Genomic DNA, 23702 nt, shown 5'->3' with positions numbered 1-23702 from the left:
GTCCTCAGCATGCTGGAATGGAGTCTGGGATAATTTGTTATTTTTAAAGAATGCTGGTGAGTGGAGGACTGTGTTTTTGAGCTGGAAGCCTCATGTACTAATCTTTGCAGACAGATGCTGTTCTAAGGCTCGGGGTACCTCCTCTGTACCCCTCAGGGTCTGGCATCAAGCCCTGGCCATATCAATTCTCAGGGCACTGTTGAGAACTTGTGACTGGATGGTATGGGTGTTGAGAGCAGGGCTTTGGAGAAGATATATCTGATTTTTTTTTTCTCTTTTTTTTTGGCACTCCATGCAGCATGTGGAAATCAACCAGAAATGGAACCCAAACCCCTTGCTTTGGAAGAGCATAGTCTTAACCACTGGACCACCAGGGAAGTCCCAAGATATATCTGATTTTGAATCCTGCTTCTGCCATTTGATCTTCTGAGTTCTTGGACAGTCCACTGAATCTCTCCAAGCTTCTGTTTACTCATGTATAAAATGGGATTAATAAAACCGACCACATAGAGCTGTGAAAATTAAATGAGATGACGCTTAACACTGTCCACAGAGGCTGTGGTTCACCTTTCTCCTGGTTGAAGTGTGGCCCCCATGGGAGTAGGATATCTCTCATTCACTGCTATATTCCAATGCCTGATACATAGCAGATGCTCAGGAAAATATCAGATTAATGAAAATGTGTTGTAAGTTTTTCTATGATATAACTGCACAGAGGAAGAGAACAGTTTAAAGGTTTGAGGAACGTAGACATGAGACAATTACATTTGAAATATAAAACAATTGGAGGAAATTATTATTTTTTTTTTTTACCAACATGAGTTATGTATATGTATCTTAGTATTGGTCACTAATCCCACTTTTAAGTAGATTTATGATGTTAGCTAAGAAATAATTATTCATTTTTTTAGATGATGTTTTTCTGGATTCCTGAGAGAACCTGATTCACACATTTAAACATCTTTGGCTAATATGCACATGTTTTTAAAAGAATTATGGGTTTTGGCGCTGCATATGGCGGGAGTGACCCCTCTTTTCCATTTCTTCTTTATCCCCTGCCTTCTTTCTTGCTGTCTTTCTCTGCCTCCAAAGCAAAGCATTATAGTGCACTGAAAATATTTCTGAGAATTAGGATGAGGGGCATGTTAGCTTCTCAGGGAAAGTTTAAAGTCAAAATAATGTTTTTCTTTAGGAGTTGCTCAAGCTTTGTAATTCCATATGTAATCAATAGTTTTTCTGCTCTCCAACTTGCTAAAATCTGGTGTCAATCTGGTTAGTCACTTTGGAGCATCGATTCGTGTCTGACTCAGCAGCGGAGGCACTTAGTCAATCGCACATTGCGAAGGACCTCGTGGCGTCGCACGTTTGAAGGGCAATTCTTCAACTCGCCACCAGGCGGCAGAGGTACTCCACTGAAGTTCACCAAGGCTTTCGCTGAACTAGGTTTTGGCACTTCTCTCCTTTCCGTCCTGGATGGTGAGCACTTTTCTGGATGCAGAAAAGAGAGCAGCTCATGAGGGCTTGTACTGAAACATTTTATGTAGGAATTAAAGTCCACGTTGATACAAATTCTGGCACTCATTTGCCCACATGAAATACCTAAAGGCTTTTGTATTTTTAACTCTTAAGAGACCAGTGAAAAGTGAAAGTGTTAGTCGCTCAGTCGTGTCCAACTCTTTGCGACCCCATGGACTGCAGCCCGCCAGGCTCCTCTGTCCATGGGATTCTCCAGGCAAGAATATGGCAGTGCCCTCCTCCATGGGATCTTCCTGACCCAGGGATTGAACCCAGGTCTCCTGGATTGCAGGCAGATTTTTTACCATCTGAGCCACCAGGTACTAGTATTGATATGTAATTTTTTTTTTTTCCTTAAGGGTCAACTTGATTTTCCATTGCCTTAATTTTAACCCCCAGTGTGTCTTCCCCTTTCTTAGTAGGATTATAAGAGCAGGCTATTACTTCAGAACAGAGGGTTGGAAACCCACAGTTCTGGGTTCAAGTCCAGACTATTCCATTTGGGTGAGCCATTTACACACCCACCCCTCAGATTCCTAGAGGGTGTGACTGGAGAGATCTAACTGATGCCCCAACCCAGTGGCTTCTATGGTGCTGTCACAGTTCTGTTTACTGTTAGCTGTGAAAAGGCAGTGCAGATGCTTAGATCTCTATCCAGTGCATTAAAGTCCTGGACGATGCTAGACTATAATTTAGTGACGGCCTCTTTGCTTGTTCTCACTCTCACCCTTTGGATGGGCTACACCGGTAGTTCTCAGTGCTGGGGGAAAAGGGGACTGAGGTTGTCTCCTCAGGGCACAGTTGTCAACTTTCATGTAATTTACTGTGAGCAGATAAGCTACATTTTTATTATATGATTTTTTTCCATGCTGTGACTGCAACCCTGTCCTGACCCACAGGAACCAGACTTCTTTATCACCCATTACAGTTGTTGTTCAGTTGCTCATTTGTTCCAACTCTTTGTGACCCCATGGACCTCCAAGGATACCAGGCTTTGCTGTCCTTCCCTATTTCCTGGAGTCTGCTCAAACCCATATCCATCGAGTTGGTGATGCCATCCAATCCTCTCATCCTTCATTGTCCCCTTCTCCTCCTACGTTCCATCTTTCCCAGCATCAGGGTCTTTTCCAGTGAGTCGACTCTTCGCATCAGGTGGCCAAGTATTGGAGCTTCAGCTTCAGCATCAGTCTTTCCAGTGAATATTCAGGGTTGAATACTATCACCAACAGACCCTCCTTTAATACCTGATAGCATGTTTGGCCAAGGTTGATGGACTGGAAAGCAGGATCCAGGATCCATCCACGGAAGAAGATGGAGGAGGTGATAAGAGCAGGAATGATGAGTTCAGTGAGTGAGCGCGAGGACCATGTGGGCAAACACCAGGGCATGGTCATGTGTTGCCTGTGGCAGTATCATCTAGGCAGTACTGGCTGTACTGAAAGTGTCAAAGGTGGGCAGGCAGTATGTAAACTGGAGCCTAACTATGGAGAATCCTATGTGATACCATCAGAGCATGGACTATTATGCTACAGTGAAAACTGGTCTTAGGCTGTGTGCATCAGCATGAATAAATCCTATTCTTTTAACCTGAAGCCCAGAAACCCTCTATATAGTCCCAGCAGGAAGGATTTAGGACAGGAAATCAAGTCCTATGAAATTGTTGGAAGGGATGGGAGGGGGGCAAAATCCAGAAGTGGGGGTGCTCCTTGGAAACCAGGATACAGCAGGAAGCTGCTATGGCTACTGGAGACACCGTTGCTGCCTAAGGAAGAGTGACGTCCGCCTTTGTCCCCAGTGCCCACCCGTCAATGGTCACAGAACAGGATCCTGTTAGCAAGGGATTCTGGGAGTTGTGGTCCTCAGGCTTCTACTTCCTGTGACAGAGATGAGACCGAAGGGGATGGGATGGTGCTGAGTGTCCTGAGACAAGAGTAACACAAAGGTGAGTGACAAAGCAGTTCCCAAGAGATTACTTACAACATGGTCCATTTTTTATTCTGGCTGCACCACACGCTTGTGACATCTTAGTTCTCAGACCAGGGATTGAACCTGGGCTCTTGGCCATGAGAGCTGCTGCTGCTGCTACTGCTGCTAAGTCACTTCAGTCGTGTCTGACTCTGTGTGACCCCATAGATGGCAGCCCACCAGGCTCCCCCATCCCTGGGATTCTCCAGGCAAGAACACTGGAGCGGGTTGCCATTTCCTTTTCCAATGCATGAAAGTGAAAAGTGAAAGTGAAGTTGCTCAGTTGTGTCCGACTTTTCGAGACCCCACGGACTGTAGCCCACCAGGCTCCTCCGTCCATGGGATTTTCCAGGAAAGAGTACTGGAGTGGGGTGCCATCGCCTTCTCCAGGCCCTGAGAGCACAGAGTCCTAATTACTGGACCACTAGGGAATTTCCAACATGGTGCCATTTTTTATTAGGAACAAAACTGAACGTATTGTTTGAACATTCAGGCAATGGTGTGCCAGAGCTAGCTTGAGAAACTGGCTTGTGAAATCCATTAGTTAAATTCTCAGGAATTTAGCAAGTCAGTTGTTAAACACAGCTGTTATTAAAAAATTAAATCATATAAACTTACAATAAAGTAAATTATAGCAAAGAGGACAGTAATAAATACTCTGACTCATCACCTCTTAATTATTGTACTTCTTATACTATTATCTGTGCTTTGGAGGTTATTATATCTGTTGCATCTGTGTGGTGAAGATCCTATAAACTGGCGTGCTACTTGGATCTCTTTACAATTTATCTTTCAGTGACATCACCTTGGTAGCTTGAAATGGGCCACTATTTATATGAAAGAAATTGGCAAATGCTGCACATCAGGGCTTGATGGTTTTGGCTGATCAGACCGACATAACAGAATGGTGGGCAAAATGTTAGTAATGATAAACGGATTAAGCTGAAAAGCTTGTCATGTCTGTGACATTGTGAATCACACAGAAACTGAGGAAACAGTCTTCTAGTATTTGAAAGCTATCTGATTCAACAAAGCAGTTGCTTTCATGATTGATGAAAAGTGATTTTCTACCATGTGTCTTTGTCATTTTGCTTTTTTTACTGATCAATGTAAAAACAAACATCAACCCACCTTCATCCTGAAACTATGTTGGTTCATCGGTTGCAATCATACGTTGGTGGCAATTATGAAGGTTTGGCAAAAATCAACAAAAACAGTCTTTGAGAATCATTTGACTGTATAGATTTACGATAAGGGATATTATATATATTTTATTATAATTTGTAAATTGGGTGCTATAATTCTTTGTATCAAAAAACTTACAACAAACTGGGAGGATGCAGGCACACATTTAATTTTTGGAGAACTGATTGTTAAGCATTTACCAATTCACTACTTATACATATGGTGGAGCAAAGTGAAAGCGGAAGTCACTCAGTCGTGTCTGACTCTTTGTGACCCTGGGGACTATGTACAGCCCATGGAGTTCTCCAGGCCAGAATACTGGAGTGGGTAGCCATTCTCTTTGCCAGGGGATCTTCCCAACCCAGGGATCGAACCCAGGTCTCCCACACTGCAGGCAGATTTTTTACCAGCTGAGCCACCAGGGAAGCCCCGTGATGAAGCAAGGGGATGATTAACAACATTCCAGGTAGCTGTTACCTTTGAGGGAAGATTCCACATGGATGTCCACCCACATCTCCTTCTCTTTTGTCTATTTCCTCTCACCTGCCATCCACTCAGTCATCTAAGTTCAAAGTTGGGGACTCACAGAGGGATCCTCTCCCTGCCTTCACATCTCATGCCAGCTGTTGTTGACTTTCCCTTCCCAACACGTCATAGTATTTATGGCTCCACATGAAAGGAAACATTTCCAGCTTGGAACCCAGCAGAGAAACGCCTCTCCCCAATGATCCCTCTCCTGGAAAATGCAGGGCACTGCCTGCCATGGAGCATATGGCTGTCAGAGAGAGCACAGGGGATGGAGAGGGAGCCAGAGCTCTGGGCTTTGCCCAGGTTTTCAGCAAAGTGGCTGTGAAAGTGAGTGAAAGGAGGCTGCAGCCCTTCTCAAACCTGTGTCGCCCCAACACTAGAACATTCCTTAAGGGGAGAATGCCAACTGGTTATTCAACAGTCCATCTCACAGGAGTCATCCATTCATCTTATCTTCACCCCATCTCATCCAGCCTCAGCAATCAGAGAAGGTGGGTGGGCATGTGTGGGTATTAGTAACTCAGTCATGTCCCACTCTCTGTGACCCCATGGACCGCAGCCCACCAGGCTCCTCTGTCCATGGAATTCTCCAGGTCAAGAATACTGGAGTGGTTGGCCATTCCCTTCTCCAGGGGATCTTCCCCACCCAGGGATAGAACCCAGGTCTCTTGCTTTGTGGGAAGATTCTTTACAGTCTGTGAAAGTGAAAGTAGCTCTGTTGTATCCGACTCTTTGCGACCCCATGGGCTAATAGAGTCCATGGAGTTCTCCAGGCCAGAATATTGGAGTGGGTAGCCTTTCCCTTCTGCAGGGAATCTTCCCAACCCAGGGATCGAACCCAGGTCTCCTGCATGGCAGGTGGATTCCTTACCAGCTGAGCCACCAGGGAAGCCCAAGGTGGCTGTGGACACTTGTCAATCTAAGGGAAGCAGACACAGGTGAGGAAGATCTGCAATTGATACAGAAAGAAAACTAGGGGCAACACGTAAGGAAAAACCAAAAGTTAGGTCCCTAGGATGCAGGGTACAGAGGACAGGAAGTGCAGGGTCCCTGGGATCAGATCCAGAGCGGATGACCAGGGCGGCCCTCCAGGGGCAGCAGGTAGAAACTGGAGCAAGCATGGGTCTGGACCATCGCGGCCAGTGTGCTGCCCTCACCCAGGGAAGTCGGCGGCTCCCCCTGCTGTGTCCAGGGACAGGACACGGGTGCCTGGAGCTTGGACACCGCCCCACGACCCAGGGGCTTCCCCCTGAAGGTCTGGGAGAGCAGAGGAAGGGCAAAGGCGGAGCGTGGAGAGAAGGTGAGACACGGTCCCTGGGTCTCCGTGGCAGTCGAATGCGGCTTCTCCGAGGCTGCCTTCATCACCTGTGCCCTCTCTGCTCACGTGTGCTTTTCTGTGAACAAAGAAAGCTCCCACCTGCCTCCCGCTGTCCCTCCCCACCACGTCTTTCCAGATTCTGTCCTTGTTGAGCTCGGCTCCTTTCCTCTCTTCAAAGAAGAGGAGACAGCTCCTTGTTGCTCCGGGTCTCACGCCTTGTTGATATCAGTTTCTTGATAAACGTGAGTTTCCGATGTGGATGTCACCAATGCCTAAGTCACCTTCTAATGGGCTTCCCTGGTGACTCAGATGCTAAAGAATCTTCCTGTAAGGCAGGACACTGGGGTTCAATCCCTGTGCCGGGAAGATCCCCTGGAGAAGGGAATGGCAACCCACTCAAGTATTCTTGCTTGAGAAATCCCGTGGACAGAGGAGCCTGGTGAGCTACAGTCCATGGGGTCACAAAGAGTCAGACATGACTGAACGATTAATGCAACATGAGAGAACCAATATACATAGAATTTAGCTTTCTGTTTACAAGAAGGGTTTAATAGTTCTGTTTTCACTGAGTCCTGTATTTACTTAAAAGCCTCTGGTCAGCGTTCAGCATTAAGACCTGGCCCAGGTGGACCCAACATTAGTAATGTGGTCAGGGTTCTGCAGCCTGCACTTGGCACCTCCCAGAAAAAGAATGAGGCTCAGCTTCCTTTGAGTGTGTTCCAGCATGTATAAAGACAGATTGAAAATAAATAAAAGTGTTTGTAGCTGGCAATTTGGAATGTAAAGACACTACCCAGTCAAGGCAACCACAATATCCAGGGATAGAAAAGGGCTTTGACTCCACTTAATGAGAAGATGCCACATAAAGACGTAGCTTCCTACTTCCTCCTGCAGAACAAGTAGTCAAGCGGTCCCACCACCCAGAGGAGACAGGCTCCAATTTCACTGTGGCCTGTCTGGAGGGCTGACTGTGCCTGGGGTCAGACCTGCATGAAGACCCTGTTCCAGTTCCTTTTGCTGCAGTGCCTGCTGGTGCTTTGAGCTGGGGATACTCCCAGAGCCAACTACAAGGAAACTCTGCATAGCAAAAGCCTCTGACCAGTTTGCTTTGCCTGGGTTTCCCTGGTGGCTTTTCCCAGAACCTGCTTGCCAATGCAGGAGACGTAAGAGATGCGGGTTTGATCCCTGGGTGGGAAAGATTCTCTGAAGGAGGGCATGGCAACCCACTCCAGTATTCTTGCCTGGAGAATGCTATGGACAGAGGAGCCTGGCGGCCTACAGAGTCAGAAAGAGCTGGGGACACAACTGAAGCTACGTAGCAGCGGCAGCAGCCTGCTTCCCCCAGCACACGAGGAGGCTGCAGCCCTTCTCAAATCTGCCTTGCCCCAACACTAGAACATTCCTTAAGGGGAGAATGCCAACTGGTTATTCAACAGTCTTCCATCTCACAGGAATTGTTCATTCATCTTATCTTCACCCCATCTCATCCAGCCTCAGCAATCAGAAAAGGTGGGTGGGCATGTGTGGGTATTAGTCACTCAGTCGTGTCTGACTCTCTGCGACCCCATGGACTGCAGCCCACCAGGCTCCTCTGTCCATGGACTTCTCCAGGTCAAGAATACTGGAGTGGGTTGCCATGCCCTCCTCCAGGGGATCTTTCCCACCCAGGGATAGAACCTGGGTTTCTTGCTTTGTGGGAAGATTCTTTATTGTCTGATCCACCAGGAAATATACCCTATTAAACAGCTGCTGGGAATTCTAAGGATTCTAGGAATTCTTAGGAGCAAGAGGTGAGCTATGCTTTCATGCGTGTTGCCTTCTGTGTTGACCTGCTTAATGCTGCAAAGGACAGAAGGCCTTATCCCCCGGGCAGGGCTGCACAGGGTGGGCAGTGAAGGCTGCGGAGAAATGAGGACTTGGTGGGGGGTGGGGGTGGGGAAGCCCTTCGTGCCGGCCCCTTACCTGGAGGCCAGCTGTGATTCTATTTCTTGTTGCAGAGCTGATGCTCAGGCTCCGAGCAGTCCTAATCCTGGAAGAGAGACACACGGGCTGATGCGATGGAACATTTATCACTTTCGAGCTTTGTGACTAATCATAAAGCTAGCTGGAACGTCCTCTTCAGAAACAGAAGCATCCCTGTTAGATCAAAAGGAATCACTCCACCGCTGTTTGTAATCTGGCCACTGGGCGGACAGCTGCTGGGTGGTGGCTGAGCGCGTGGTGGTCCTCTGGCAGCCCCCTGAAATTCTCTGCACTGTTGGCCCAGCTGGTGTCTGTTCAGAGAGCTACTGAGACTCTCCCATAGAAAGGAAAGCTTCCTGTTTTTGGAGAAACTGCAGTGTTTTAAGTACATGTGAGAGAGAGGCCTTATGATGACTGATCAGAACAAAATCAATCGTTCTCTTTCTGCATTATAAACGATGAGGTTGACAGTCCGCAGCTTTTAGCAAGAGTGCTGGTGTGACTTTGGGGATGGGGGTAGGGGTACGGGTGGGGGCAGAACCCAACAAAAGCGGGTGAGCACAGGATCTTTTCCCAGTTGGGGGAAGAAAGAGTGGGAACCTTAGTGATCTGGTTTGGTTCAGTTCAGTCACTCAGTCGTGTCTGACTCTTTGGGACCCCATCAGCCAGGCTTCCCTGCCCATCACCAACTGCCAGAGTTTACTCAAACTCATGTCCATCATGTTGTTAAAATCTGAGCTGGGGAAACTCTTAACCTTTGTAATAGGGGAACATATTATACAAGGAAGCTAGAATTTTGGGTTAGCTTGTATGCAGTCATTTGAGGCTACCCGGCCTAACCTTTCTGTCCTCAGGGAGGACCTGACTTGAAGCTTGAAGAATCTCACGTTCCTCTAAAGTTCCACACAGCCAAAAAAAAAAAAAAAAAAGTGGAAAGACACCTTTGTAGGAAAATTTCAGTGCTAGGAGGGCTCACCACCTCATGAGATGGTTCCAGTTTTTGAATAGTCTTCTTTGTGGGAAAGGCCTCCCTTGCATTTGGCTAAAAATCGGCTCCCTATCAATTGTGCCTCCTAGTCTCAGTGTTATCCTTTGGAACGATATGAACAAATCCAGGTCTCTCCATACGGAGGTCCTTTCTGTGTTTAAAGATGACACTGGTGTCTGTGTTGTCTTATCGTCTGACTGTCCTCACTGCTTTCTGATGTGAAGGAGGGACACAGTCACCTCCTGCAGGGGTCACTCAGCCACACTGTGGACCCCACACAGTGCTCACATCTGGAGATCTGTCACCTCCTTTGTTTATGACATTATACTTCTATTAATTCATCCATCCTGAGATCTCATTGTATTTTTTGGCAACTGTGTCACACTATTGGCTTGTGTTTACCTTAAAGTTTGAAAAATAATCAACCTGCCATTCCATTTCCATGTACCCAGAAAGTGAAAGTCCCTCAGTCATGTCTGACTCTTTGTGACCCCATGGACTATATAGTCCATGGAATTCTCCAGGCCAGAATACTGGAGTGGGTAGCTGTTCCCTTCTCCAGGGGATCTTCCCAACCCAGGGATCAAACCCAGGTCTCCCGAAATGCAAGCAGATTCTTTACCAGCTGAGCCACCAGGGAAGCCCATGTACCTGGAGAGTTTGGTAAAGAAGATGAAGTGAACATTTTGACCTAGTCACTATTAATTTGTTTTGCTTTTATCTTGGCCTTTGAATATGTCATTTGATATGAGAATCTTCAGCCAGTGGACATATTATGCTGATATGCAACTTTGCATATTTTTGCATACTTACTGTGATGCGATCACACTATGAATCATGTTCTCCTTTGGGAATGGTGGCTGGAGCTTTGTTAGATTTCCACCCCCTCCCCCCAGTTTTATTGAGAAATCATTGGCAAACATTGCTGTAAAAGTTTAAGGTGTACAGTATGATGGTTTGATTTATGTGAATTGTGAAATGATTACCACCATAGGTTTAGTTAACATCTGTCATCTTATATAGATACAATAAAGAGAAAAGAAAACAGCAATTTTTAAATTTATCAATGTTATAAGAGATGAAGATTTAGTCCACCTCTCCTTCCTCATTCTCTCCCCCAAATTATCCTATTTTTAATTATGCCAATAATTAGTGTTTGCAAGATAATAATAATGTAACTGTTATTCACTGCAGACAGAACCTGTTAGAATACTGTAATTACATCCTTTATTTTCTCTCTTTTTTAAAACAATTGAAGTGTAATTGACCTACAACTCTGTACTAGTTCCAAGTGCATATGATAGCGATTCAATATTTCTATACATTTGCTAAATGATACCCTCTATTGTGAGATTTTTGAAAGGCATTGTTCATCTAGGCCGCAGCACATGTGAGCTGAGTAAGGTGAGATTCCCAATAAGAAGCTGACACCACCCATTTAGAAGTTTGAGGGCATTAGCAGATGATGTTTGCAGAGCCATGAGTACCTCTTATGACACTTTGTAGGAAATGGCAACCCACTCTAGGATTCTTGCCTGGGAAATCCCAAGGACAGAGGAGCCTGGTGGGCTACAGTCCATAGGGTCACAAAAAGTCAGATACTGAGCAACTAACAAACTTTTCATGGCTTATATTAATTAAACACTTGGATATTTACACATCTAGTTAATAAACCTGCTAACTTTTCCCTGTGTGAATGTCTTGCCTCCCCAGTTACATTGTCCAATCATTTGTGTCCCCTACAGACCTAAGGATGTGGTTTTGTCCATCAAAAGGCCGATATAAGTAGATGTAGGATTAAATCGTGGAGATCTGAGAGGAGTCAGTTTCTCCCTCAGGAGAAAGAGCAAAGGAAACACACTCTTAGGAAGTTCCTATTCTGTGCCAGGCATGGTGCTGGGAACTTTATACTGATTGTTTCCTCTGATCCTCGGTAACACTCTCAAGCAAGTTGCCATCCTCATTTTGCAGACTAGGAAATGAAATCTCAGAGAAGTCAAGCAACTCTCAAACTTCATACAAAGAAGAAGTGAGCAGGCTGGATTTGAACTTGGATCTCTCTGCCTGCAGGCGCAGCAGTGCTCAGAAGTCTGTCCACTTTCTGTGGGGGTTCAGCGGGGCTGGAGGGAAAGGCATACTTGTGGTTGTAGCTGTCACGTGACCACCCTTGAGGGACCATCCAGGACCATCTTACTGCTCAAGGAAGACAGGAAACAGGTCAGGGATGAAGGAACAGACAGACATGAGAAAGGAAGGTACAACTGAAACAGGAGAGGGAATGGAAAATTGTGGATTATTCACATGCTGTGCAGGAAGCACCTCACACCCGCTCAGTAGTGCAGTGTGTTCATTAGTGGATTTGCTTGTAAACCCCTAAGAAGGCATAGGGATAGCCTTGTCTACATTAGTCATTTTCTGCCCCAAAGAGGAAGGAGCATTCTTAGTTTTTGAAGATGAGGACTTTCAATGACGTTGGGGAGCTCTGAAAAGCTGGATCCTCAGTCATCAGATTTATATTTGGAGACCTTATTAGTCAGGTTAGCACCAAGCTGTACTGTAGCAATACATAAACCTTAGAACTCCATGGCTTACACAATAAAGAGTTCTTTCTCGCTTGTGAAAATTCTGGTGTGGGTTGGGCCAGTCTTCAGAACACTGTCCTCCACGCAGGGACTTAGCGATCCGGGCCGCTTCCATCTTGGGAAGCCAATGTCTCTGTATGTGGTTTCCAGGTTGTTGTGGCAACCAGGATGGGAGGGTCAGTTTTTAAATGCTTCATCATAAAGACGCCACGGATCACTTCCACTCACAGCGCATCAGCCAGAACTGGTCCACGGCAATGCGTCCTTAGCGCTAGCCTTCTCTGGGAAGGGGCGTGCTTGGGTACTCAATGACTACGCAATGTCTCATTTCCTTTACTCTAGTCTGCTCAAAACCCTTTTGAAGGCAGTTCATTGCTCTTGGGAAAGAACACAGACACCTTCATACAGCTTGTTAGGCCCCTGGCCCTGGCCACCATTTTCCAGTCACCCTGGATATTTCAGGTCTTGTGGTTCAATGTGCCTTCTCTTCCCTATTGTCCAGTTGTTCTGCCTCCCTGAAATACTCTCCTCCTTCTGTTTTCTCTGGCTAACTCCCATAATTGTTTCCATCAACATTTATATGTCACTTCCTATGGAAACTTTTCTGAAGCTCTACATCTGGGTGACTTTACTTTTTTGGGCTCCAAAATCACTGAAGATGGTGATTGCAGCCATGAAATTAAAAGACACTTACTCCTTGGAAGGAAAGTTATGACCAACCTAGACAGCATATTAAAAAGCAGAGACATTACTTTGTCAACAAAGGTCTGTCTAGTCAAAGCTATGGCTTTTCCAGTAGTCATATATGGATGTGAGAGTTGGACTATAAAGAAAGCTGAGTGCAGAAGAATTGATGCTTTTGAACTGTGGTATTAGAGAAGACTCTTGAGAGTCCCTTGGACTGCAAGGAGATCCAACCAGTCCATCCTAAAGGAAATCAGTCCTGGGTGTTCATTGGAAGGCCTGATGTTGAAGTTGAAACTCCAATCCTTTGGCCACCTGATGTGAAGAGCTGACTCATTTGAAAAGACCCTGATGCTGGGAAAGATTGAAGGCAGGAGGAGAAGGGGATGACAGAGGATGAAATGGTTGGATGGCATCACCGACTCAATGGACATGAGTTTGAGTAAACTCTGAGAGTTGGTGACGGACAGGGAGGCCTGGTGTGCTGCGGTTCATGAGGTCACAAAGAGTTGGACATGACTGAGCGACTGAACTGAATTGAACTGAACATCTGGGTTAGACAACTCTTCTTTGAGCATCCAGGTCATCCTTCATTTCTCCCACCACTGTAGAAAGGTACTATTTATTAGCCCATGCCATCTTAGACTGTGGGCTCTCTGGTGTTTGGAACCAGTGTAAGAGTGGTCCCTACATGCAATGGCCAGTACGAAGAAGAGGCTTAGTGTACTCTGGAGAGAGGAAAAGAGGAAACCTTCCAAACCAGAATGTATATGATTGTACTACAGTAAGTCCCTTGCATATAAACAAATTCTGGTCCAAGAGTGTGTTCTTAAGTCCAATTTTTTTGTTTAAGTTCAACAAAATTAGCTTAGGTATTGAGCTAACACAATTGATCTACCTACACAGCTAACACAACAGTACTGTATGGTAATAGACTGATAATACCTTTCACACAAGTAATACCTAGAGAACAAAGACAAAAGTTAAATAAAACATCTTTTAATCCTACAGTGCAGTACCTTGAGAAGTACAGTGGTACAGGACAATAGCTGGCATACCGGGGCTGGCACATGTTTGCTTCTTAGAAAGTTCGCAACTTGAAGGTTTGTGTGTAGGGGACTTACTGTATTGCAGATTTGATTTTAAAGTTAATCTGGAAAAGCAAATGCCCTTAGAAGAGCCAAGAAATGTTTGAAAAGGAAGAATGAAGGGGAGTTTTATTTTTCTGGATGGGAAAATGAATTATAAAGTTACAGTTATGAAAAGAGTGAAATGTTGGCTCAGGATTAGACCGAGAGATGAGGCGATGCTGAGAGCTGACATTACTGTCTTGAGTCCAGATGCCGCAGGCCAGGAACCAGGAGATTCAGCCAGGGTTTTTGTGTTGCAGTCTTGGGCAGAATTGCTTATTCTTCTAAAAACATCAGTCTTTGCTCGTAAAGCCTTCAACATACATGAAGAATTGGTCGATGATAAAGTAGGTATTTTACATCACTGCAGAAAGGATAAATTATTGAACAAATTATCTTTATACATCTGGCCACAATTTGGTAAAATTAAAAAGTAATCAAGCTAAGATTTAAGAAGTTAAAACATTTAAAAAGAAAGTTATGTCTTTAACTTATAACACATACATACAAAAGTAAATTTGAAATGATTATAGTTCTAAACACAAAAAAATCTTTTAAATACTAGTAAATACATAGGAAATATTTTTATTATGTTGAGGTGAGCAAAGCACTGAAAAAGAATGACATATGGCCCAGAAGTCAAGTGATTTAGAATGATATATTTGATAACATTGAAACAAAACTCTTCTGTATAACTAAAAGCTATATAACCCCAACTTTAAAAAGCATATCAAGCTGGGAAAGATATTCACCACATGTAACTTAAAAAGGTTAATATAAGAAGTGTCTAAGTATCAGTAAGAAGGCAATTAACATGTTAAAGCTTTAAATTGGATTCAGTGCTAATCCAATTTAAAATGGAAAAAGGATATGAAAAAAGAATTCATTGAAGAAAATGTATAAATATCTCCTAAGCAGAAGAGATGCTGCTTATCCTCACTGATAATCAAATTAATACAAATTAAAACAACGAAATAGCACTTCCTCCATGATATCACACATATTAAGATGAGTAAGAGTACTCAATATTGATGATGGTGGTATAATTATTTAGAGATAAATTTGACCATACGTATTTTTAAAGAGTGTCTATATTTTCGACCTTAACAATTATACTTCATCTCTAGGGGGTCAGCCAGGTGACTTATGGAATATTATTCAGCCTTTGAAGAAGTGAGGTATAGTTACTACATATTCTGACATGGAAAATGTCTGTGATAGATACTTAGATTTAAAAAATGACTTATAGGAAGTTCTCCGACCCTTCAGTGGTTAGGACTTGGAGCTTTCACTGCCACCACCCAGCTTGGATACCTGGTTGGGGAACTAAGATCCTGCAAGCTGTGTGGTACAGCCAAGAAGGCCAAAAAGGTGACTTACAGAATATTAATGCAGTATAGGACTCCATTTATAAAAAATATGTACATGGATTTTATGTGTGCATAAAGAATATGTAACCCACTCCAGTACTCTTGCCAAGAATATGCAGCAAACTGTTACGGGAGATAGCATCTAAGAAATAAGACTTTGAGAACTTCCATTTCTTATTTTCCATACTTTAGTTTTATTACTTTAAAAATGTATGATAGCGTCTATATTTTAAGAAGAGACGAAAAAGACACTGCTTAATTTATCTTACCAAAGCTTCGACTGGTTATGTAGAATCTTAGGTTCAAAAAGACACTGTGTGCCATGTCATACTCAGATATGTTCACTCATTCACTCATCAAAGATTTAGTGGATACTTTTGCTGTGTGAGGTCTTTTTCTCTCTTACATGGCTCTTACCTATGTAATTTTCTTCCTCACTTTACTCCAGAAAGTGAGTATTAGAAAATAGTTACGGGTCTGAAGCAAAGTTGGCTTGTGGGAGACCTCTTAGATACCCAGCAGAGGGCACTGTGGCTGGGAACGAAGGGTGACTCCTGTTTGGCTGTTTTGAGTCCCTTTCGGGTCCTGTGTAAAAGATTCAGGAAGTTTTTATTGGAAAAAAAAAAAAAAAGCAAAACCCCTCAAACCTCTAAAAGCACCCCATATTCCAACTGCAGGTTCAATTTGTGTGGCTGTTCCCACTTCAGAGCTATCAGTCTCGTTCCTCTGGGGGCCTGTGTCCGTGCAGGGAGCAAGTGGGTGTTTTGAGTCGAGAGATCCAAAGATAGCCGTGTATATGTCACATCTCACGAGGACGGAAGACTAAAATGAAAATTTATGCTCTAAACTTTGCCCTGTCTTGGCGTCCAAATGCCACGTGACTGTTGTTTTACTGAATGGAAAGCCAAAATAATATGGTGACAGCAAGTTGTCTTGGGTAGCATGAAACAGAAGACTTGCCCTCAGGTCATTGAATGCATTTTTATTTTTACTTCTGCTTTTGGTTCGTATTTCATTGCATTGTTCATTTAATGCAGGAGAGAGGCATATTTTGGATGCTATGCTCGAAATTCAAATATGTGAAATACAGGGATAGTCTCCTGAAAGATTTTTGGAGAGATTTGAAAATACAAAACATGAAAAAATTGTGATAACTTCATATCAAAAAATTACACTTAGCAAAAAAATATCACTTCAGAATCTTTTTTTTAAATTGAATCATAATTGATTTACAATATTGTGTTAGTTTCAGGTGTACAACATGATGATTTTTCTTTTTGCAGATTTTGTTCCATTATAGGTTATTATAAGATATTGGGTATAATGTTCCCTCTGCTATCCAGTAAATCCTTGTCGCTTATCTATTTCACGTATGCTGCTGTTTAGTTGCTCAGTTGTGTCCAACTCTTCTCAAGCACAGGGACTGTAGCCCAGCAGGCTCCTCTGTCCATGGAATTCTCCATGCAAAAATACTGGAGTGGATAGCCATTACCTTCTCCAGGGGGTCTTCTTGACCCAGGTATTTAATCCAGGTCTCCTGCACTGCAGGCAGATTCTTTACCACTGAGCCACCTGGGAAGCCCTATTTTATGTATAGTAGTTTGCTAATCCCATATTCCTCATTACAGTAGTATCTGTAAAGAGCAGTTTTCCAAATCCAGATAAAATATGATGTGGTTCATTCTGATGCCACTTTAAGAGCAGACTTCCTGGTGGGACTTGAGACTTCCCTGGTGGCTCAGACAGTAAGGAGTCTCCTACAGTGCAGGAGACCCCGGTTTGATCTTTGGGTTGGGAAGATCTCCTGGAGAAGGAAATGACAACCCACTCCAGTATTGTTGCCTGGAAAATCCCATGGATGGAGGATCCTGGCAGTCTACAGTCCGTGGGGTTGTAAAGAGCTGGACATGACTGAGTGACTTCACTTTATTTCACTGAGAGCAGAATCCGTAATGCAGTCAGACATAGTAGGTTTTGCAATTAAAACACACAAGTCCCTAGAATTCAGCCTCACAATTAGCACAAATGAGAGACTTTTCCTTTAAGAAACATTTATTTATTTACTTGGCTGCCCTGGGCCTTAGTTGTGGCACACGGAATCTTTTACTTGTGGCACGTGGGATCTAGTTCCCTGAGCAGGGATTGAACCTGGGCCCCCTGCTCTGGGAACTCAGAGTCTTAGCCACTGGACCACCAGCAAAGCCCCTGGAAGACTTTTCATATCCTTTCCTTTCTCTCTGGCCCCTTGTCTTGTAGTTTGCCAAATTGTAGTTTCGGACAAGTTGACTCTTTGCTCCAGCACACAGGTAGAGTTCTCTGAAGTCAGAGATGTCTTTCAGTTGGAGAATAGGTGTTAAAGGAGCTTTGGCTACAGAGTACAAATAGAAATGGAGAATTTATGCAGTTTGACTTGTTAAAGCAAAAATCCATCTGACGGAATAGCAGTCATGAGCTGCAAGACTGTGCCCAGTGGCACAGAATTTACAATTTAAAACATTTCTGGCTTTCTACATTAACTTCCTTGGTTAAACAGGTAGAATTCCCTGAAAATCTGTGGTTAGTTTCTCAAGGTCAATGAATGTATTAAGGAAATGTCAATATCTTAGCTGCTATAAAACTTTCTTTCTTATAAAAAGGAAAACTAAGGACGTAAATTTGAAAAGAATATGAGAAGATTTTGCAAGTCTTTGTATCTTGTGTTTGTGCAGAGCTGATGTTCTTTTTATCCAACTCATTGACCTTATTTAATCCAAAGGTAAGGCTCGTCCTCCAGGCTGGTGCCAGACTCAGCTTCTGAACCTGCCCAGATCAGCACAACCCTCTCTCCTCTTGGCTGGAGCTGCCCCAGCAATGACTTGCTCTGTTCCTGCTGTTGTGAAGGTAGGTTACTGAAGCCACCACTGTCCATACAGCCTGACCAGCAAGAAGAGGCCATTGCTCCAGAGGAGGCTGGGAGACATATTGGAAGCAGAGAGTTTAAAACCCCATGGGGACAAGTTCACCCGATGGGAGGCGGTGGATAGGAAGGGGCTGGTCGATGAGTTCTCTCTCCTTTCTCCTCCACCCTCAGAGACTGTTCTGAGATACAACAGTCCTACAGCCTTCCTGAAAGCATCACTCTAGGCCACACAGTCAGCCAGGCTGTCACAAAGCTCTGGCCAACTCAGAGTGCTGGCCGTGCATTAGAGTTCCCTGTCACCTGCCTTGCAGCGCTTCTGCCCATGCCCACCCTTCTCTAGGATCACACTTTTCAGTGAAATGTTAACAAATAAACCTATGCTCCGGGGTCTGTTGTCTAGAGGATCTGGGCCAAGAAAGTTGGAACCTAGGTTGGCTCTAGAAAACAGGACCCTCTGGTGGGCTCTGGCAGGGGTGGGTATGTGGTGACAACCTCCCACGCATTGTAGCGTCATGATTACTAAAGCTTTTATCTGAAGTTAATGAGGATGAGGATACGATGGAGGAAAAGCTTGGAGATGTCAGCTCACTTTGGCACTGTATCCATCGGAGGGCAATGAGAACTGTTAGGATTGTGATGTGGGGTGATCCCCGTTGAAGGCTCTGGAAGCCTTGCAAAAGAGGGAGGGTATGGGGAGGGAGGAGGGAGGAGGGTTAAGGATGGGGAACACAGGTATACCTATGGCAGATTCATTTCGATATTTGGCAAAACTAATACAATATTGTAAAGTTAAAAAATAAAATAAAATTAAAAAAAATAAATAAAAAAGATCTTAAAAAAAAAAGGGAAAATGACAGGTGCTATCTTGAGGCTCTCTTTGAAGTCAGAGTATTCCTGGGGTAATTTTAAAGGGGGTTCTCATCTCCTACATCTGCAAAGCAGGCAACTTTAAAATGTGAGTGAAAGTGAAAGTTGCTCAGTCATGTCTGACTCTTTGCGACCCCATGGACTATACTGTCCATGGAATTCTCCAGGCCAGAATACTGGAGTGGGTAACCTTTCCCTTCTCCAGGGAATCTTCCTGACCCAGGAATCAAACCCAGGTCTCCTGTATTGCAGGTGGATTCTTTACCAGCTGAGCCACAGGGGAAGCCCACTTTAAAATGAGGATCTGATTATGTTAGAAATGTAAAGAACAGATGCTCAGCCTTAACAGCTCTTCAGTGTCAAAGAGCATTTTCTGATATGGAAAGAGTGAGAACCTGAGACCTAGGATGGTTACATATGCCTGGTTGAAACTGAGAATGTATGTGTGTGTGTGTGTGTGTGTGCGCGTGTGCACGTGGGCATGCGTGCACTCAGCTGCTCAGTCATGTCCGACTCTTTGTGACCCCATGGACTATAACCTGCCAGGCTCCTCTGTCCATGGAATTTTCCAGGCAAGAATACTGGAGTGGGTTACCATTTCCTTCTCCAGGGGATCTTCCCAACCCAAGGATCGAACCTGCGTCTATTGCATCTCCTGCATTGGCCGGTAGTTTCATTACCAGTTACCTGGGAAGCCCCTGAGAATATTGGATCCCAAACTACCTGAAGCTTCCTGGCTGGCAGAAGCTGTCCCCAAAACTAGCAGAGATCAGATTCCCCTTCAGGGGATCATACCATGACCTCCTGGAGGAGATGCTTTGTAGCTCACCATTGTTTTTCTCAAGGTCAGTCCCCATCATTCCTTGTTGTCTTCCAGGTAATAGCCAGAGTCTGAGCACAGCTTCAGTGGGGAATTACACTCTTCTCCAAGGAAAACAATCTACGTGTCAGTTGTGTCTGACTCTTAGCGACCCCATGGACTGTAGCCCACCAGGCTCCTCCATCCATGGGATTCTCCAGCAAGAGTACTGGAGTGGGGTGCCTTTGCCTTCTCTGAGTGGACAAATAGCAACTGTCAAATGTGTACCAGCAAAGACACGCAGGAGGGGTCTTGAGGGTGTTAGATTGTCATGGTCACTCGGAGCTGGTCTGTAGAAGTGACTCCTTGACATTTAGGCAGGATGATGACCTACAGTTGATAAGATGGAGGTGGTGGAGTATGAAGAAAGGGTAGGCTCAAAAAGTTGGGATTATTCGAATGGATTTACTATGTAAACTTCAAAATCCATCCACTTAACTCTGTTTCTTAATTGAAATTTATTTATTTTTAATTGGAGGATAATTGCTTTATAATATTGTGTGGGTTTCTGCTACATTTCAAAATGAGTCAACCATAGGTTGACCAGTCTCTTTCTCTGCCTCCTGAACAAAATGAATGTTATTTTTCCACTTATAATTCAGAGTTTTTTAAAATCTGAAATAATGTTAGACTCACGAGAAGTTAAAAAAAAAAGAGTACTGAGAAGTCTGCACTCGACTTCTGCCAACGATAGCGTCTTATCTAACCAGAGTACATGATCACAACAGGTGGTTGGCATGGATACAATATGGTTAACTAAACTACAGATCTTGTTACTATTCCATTCTTTAGCTTCCCACTTCCAATTAGTTATCTTTGCTATTTGTCCAGGCAGTTAGATCTGGATTTACTGACATTTATTGACTTCTTTGCTCAGTGTAGACTTCTAGCTCACTTACTCCTCTTGACTTCACTTTCTTGCCAAAGTTAATCTTTCAGAAGTTCTTTTCACTGGGATTTGGGAGTGGAAAACTCTCTGTGTTTGAAAATGTCTTGAATTCATCTTCCCTCTGGATAGTAATTTAGGTAAGTCATTTTAGAATTCTAGATTGACAGCTGTTTTCTGACAGCACATATATTATTTCATTTTCTCCTGATCTTTATAAAAAACAAAGGAATTTATTTATTTTTAATTGGAGGATAATTGCTTTACAATATTGTGTGGGTTTCTGCTACATTTCAAAATGAGTCAACCATAGGTATACTCATGTCTTGAAAATCCCTCCCACCTCCCAACTCTGTTTCTTGACAACCCTCACCCTCCAATGAAGACTTGTTTGTCCTCAAATTTTAACAGTAACGGTGTTGAGAAATACTGCCTTGGCAAGACACTGTTTAGCAGAGATGGGAGATTAATCCTGTGAAAATTCAGGGATCTATTGCATCAGTGAAGCTCCTAGGGGTCCAGTGGTCTGGAGCATGCCAGACACCCTTTTTCTTAAAAATTAAAAGATAAATATCATAATCCCTTATATATGGAATCTAAAAGGAAATGATACAAATGAAGCTTACTTACCAAACGGAAAGAAACTCACAGACTTAGAAAACAAACTCAAGGTTCCCAGGGGGAAGGGATAGTTAAGGACTTTGGGAAGGTCATGTACACACTGCTCTATTTAAAATGGATAACCAACAAAAATCTGCTGTATAGCACATGGAGCTCTGCTCAATGTTATGTGCCAGCCTGGGTGGGAGAGGGGTTGGGGGGAAATGGATACATGTATGTGCATGGCTGAGTCCCTTCACTGTTGACTTGAAACTGTCACAGCATTGTTAATCGGCTGTACCCCAATACAAAATGTTTCTGATGTTTAAAAAAATGAAATTAAAAAAAAGATACATGTCATATTGTAGGCACTCAGAAATATATTTTGCTGAATGAGTAAGTGAGTGAAAAACATACAGGAAGAGTTCCCTGTGCAAAGAGAAATCTGCTTGGGCGAGACAGGTTCCCAGAGGAAGGCGGAAGTTTGCTGTCGCCGGAGGCGCTGCGAGAAGCTGGAGGTGAGGCAGAGAGAAGGCTGTGGTTTTCATGGCTTATGTGCTATTTATTTAGACACCTGCTCACAGAAGATGGAGGACAAACAAGTGGCTTTCATCAAGGGAGGAACAAGGCCAGGTTTTTGTTCGAGAATGAACTTTATGGCTGATCAGAGAGATTGTCCCGAAAGGCCCTGAGATCAGAGTCAGGTCAACTAGCCTGGTCTCTTTTGTAACAGTCCAGTTGGAAGCTCTGAACAGCTGATTTGGGACATGACTGAACTTGAATGAAGGAAAAAATAGATTCCAGAAAGCTGTGGGGGAAAGAGTGGTCAGGATTTGGTAACTGGATTGGGAAGGTGGGGAGAAGGAGACAGAGCAGAAGAAAATTCCCAAGTCTCTGTGTCTCTGGATGACTGGAGAATGTGGCAAAGAATTCAGCTTAAGGGATAGACGGTGAGTTTTGCTTTGAATAGTTGAATTTGAGGATGTGGGGCACACAAGGGGAGGTGTTCACTTGGCACCTGGACAAGTGAAGAGAGTCTTGGCTGAAGACGGAGGCTCGAGAATTGTTTGAAGCCACAAAACTGAGGCCCCGAGAGGTCACCTAACCCATGTTGACATAGTTGATAAATAATAGAGTGAACCTTCAAACCCAGACATTTCTGGCTCTGAGGCTAACTCCACTATTCCCTAACTTACTTCTTTTCCTCAAGATTATGGATTTCTAAAATGAAATTTGAAAATACATATGGATGGCAATCTAGCAAAATTACCAGTGTATTCACACTTAGGTATCTCACTTCTGCAGAAGACGACGTTGCAGTCAGACCTGGACACGTACAGAATGACACACGCACAATGTCATTCATTGCAGTGTTGCTTGAAAGAACACCACCAGCACCACCAAAAACAGCAGGAGGGGAAGAGTTAAATACATGGACCATCCTGCGCTTGTTTAGAAGAGCGAGGAGCTCTCAGTGAACTGACAGTGTGTATATTAGTATGTATATCATACTCTCTCTTGTGTAAGAAAAAGCAAAACTAAGAACATATATTAATATTTGTGTTTGCTTATGTCTGGGTGAAGAAAACAAAGGATATAAGATACTAGTAGAAGTAAGGTGCCTTCAGTCAGTTCAGTTGCTCAGTCGTGTCCGACTCTTTGCGACCCCATGAGCCACATCACGCCAGGCCTCCCTGTCCATCACCAACTCCCAGAGTCCACCCAAACCCATGTTCATTGAGTCAGTGATGCCATCCAACCATCTCATCCTCTGTTGTCCGCTTCTCCTCCTGCCCTCAGTCTTTCCCAGCATCAGGGTCTTTTCTAATGAGTTAGCTTTTTGCATCAATGGCCAAAATATTGGAGTTTCAGGTTCAACATCAGGTCTTCCGATGAACACCCAGGACTGATCTCCTGTAAGACAGACTGGTTGGATCTCCTTGCAGTCCAAGGGACTCTCAAGAGTCTTCTCCAACACCACAGTTCAAAAGCATCCATTCTTCTGCATTCAGCTTTCTTCACAGTCCAACTCTCACATCCATACATGACCACAGGAAAAACCATAGCCTTGACTAGAGGGACCCTTGTTGACAAAGTAATGTCTCTGCTTTTTGTCATAGGTTCACAGGAAATTGCAAAAAAAATATACACAGGGAGGTACCCCGTACCCTTCACCCCTGTAGCATCTTGCTTAATAATAGTGTAATAACAAAACTGGGAAATGAAGCAGAGTGCTTTTGAAACAGCTCGGTGATCCATCGAGATGATGAAATCATGGTTCTGTTACAAAGATAGCATCGATATTTTCTTGAGCACCTACTATGCGCCCCTTAATCTATGGGGCATTGGGATGTAAACAGATCA

At 43.9% G+C, this 23702-nt stretch overlaps 1 long non-coding RNA gene across 1 annotated transcript in view; it reads left to right on the top strand.

Annotated features, from left to right (window-relative positions):
- Positions 1–3376: 3376 nt before the first annotated feature.
- LOC104971070 (uncharacterized) overlaps positions 3377–23702 on the top strand; it is a 114470-nt gene continuing 94144 nt past the window's right edge. Inside the window, exons 1-2 of the long non-coding RNA XR_001501674.3 lie at positions 3377–3457; positions 17983–18107. This is a non-coding gene — a long non-coding RNA (uncharacterized lncRNA). The remainder of the gene's footprint in view (positions 3458–17982; positions 18108–23702) is intronic.

Source organism: Bos taurus, chromosome 1 (genome assembly GCF_002263795.3).
Source record: "Bos taurus isolate L1 Dominette 01449 registration number 42190680 breed Hereford chromosome 1, ARS-UCD2.0, whole genome shotgun sequence".
In the NCBI taxonomy this organism is placed as follows: domain Eukaryota; kingdom Metazoa; phylum Chordata; class Mammalia; order Artiodactyla; family Bovidae; genus Bos; species Bos taurus.
The sequence above is the reverse complement of the archived record's forward strand: the minus strand, read 5'-3'. Positions and strand labels throughout refer to the sequence as shown.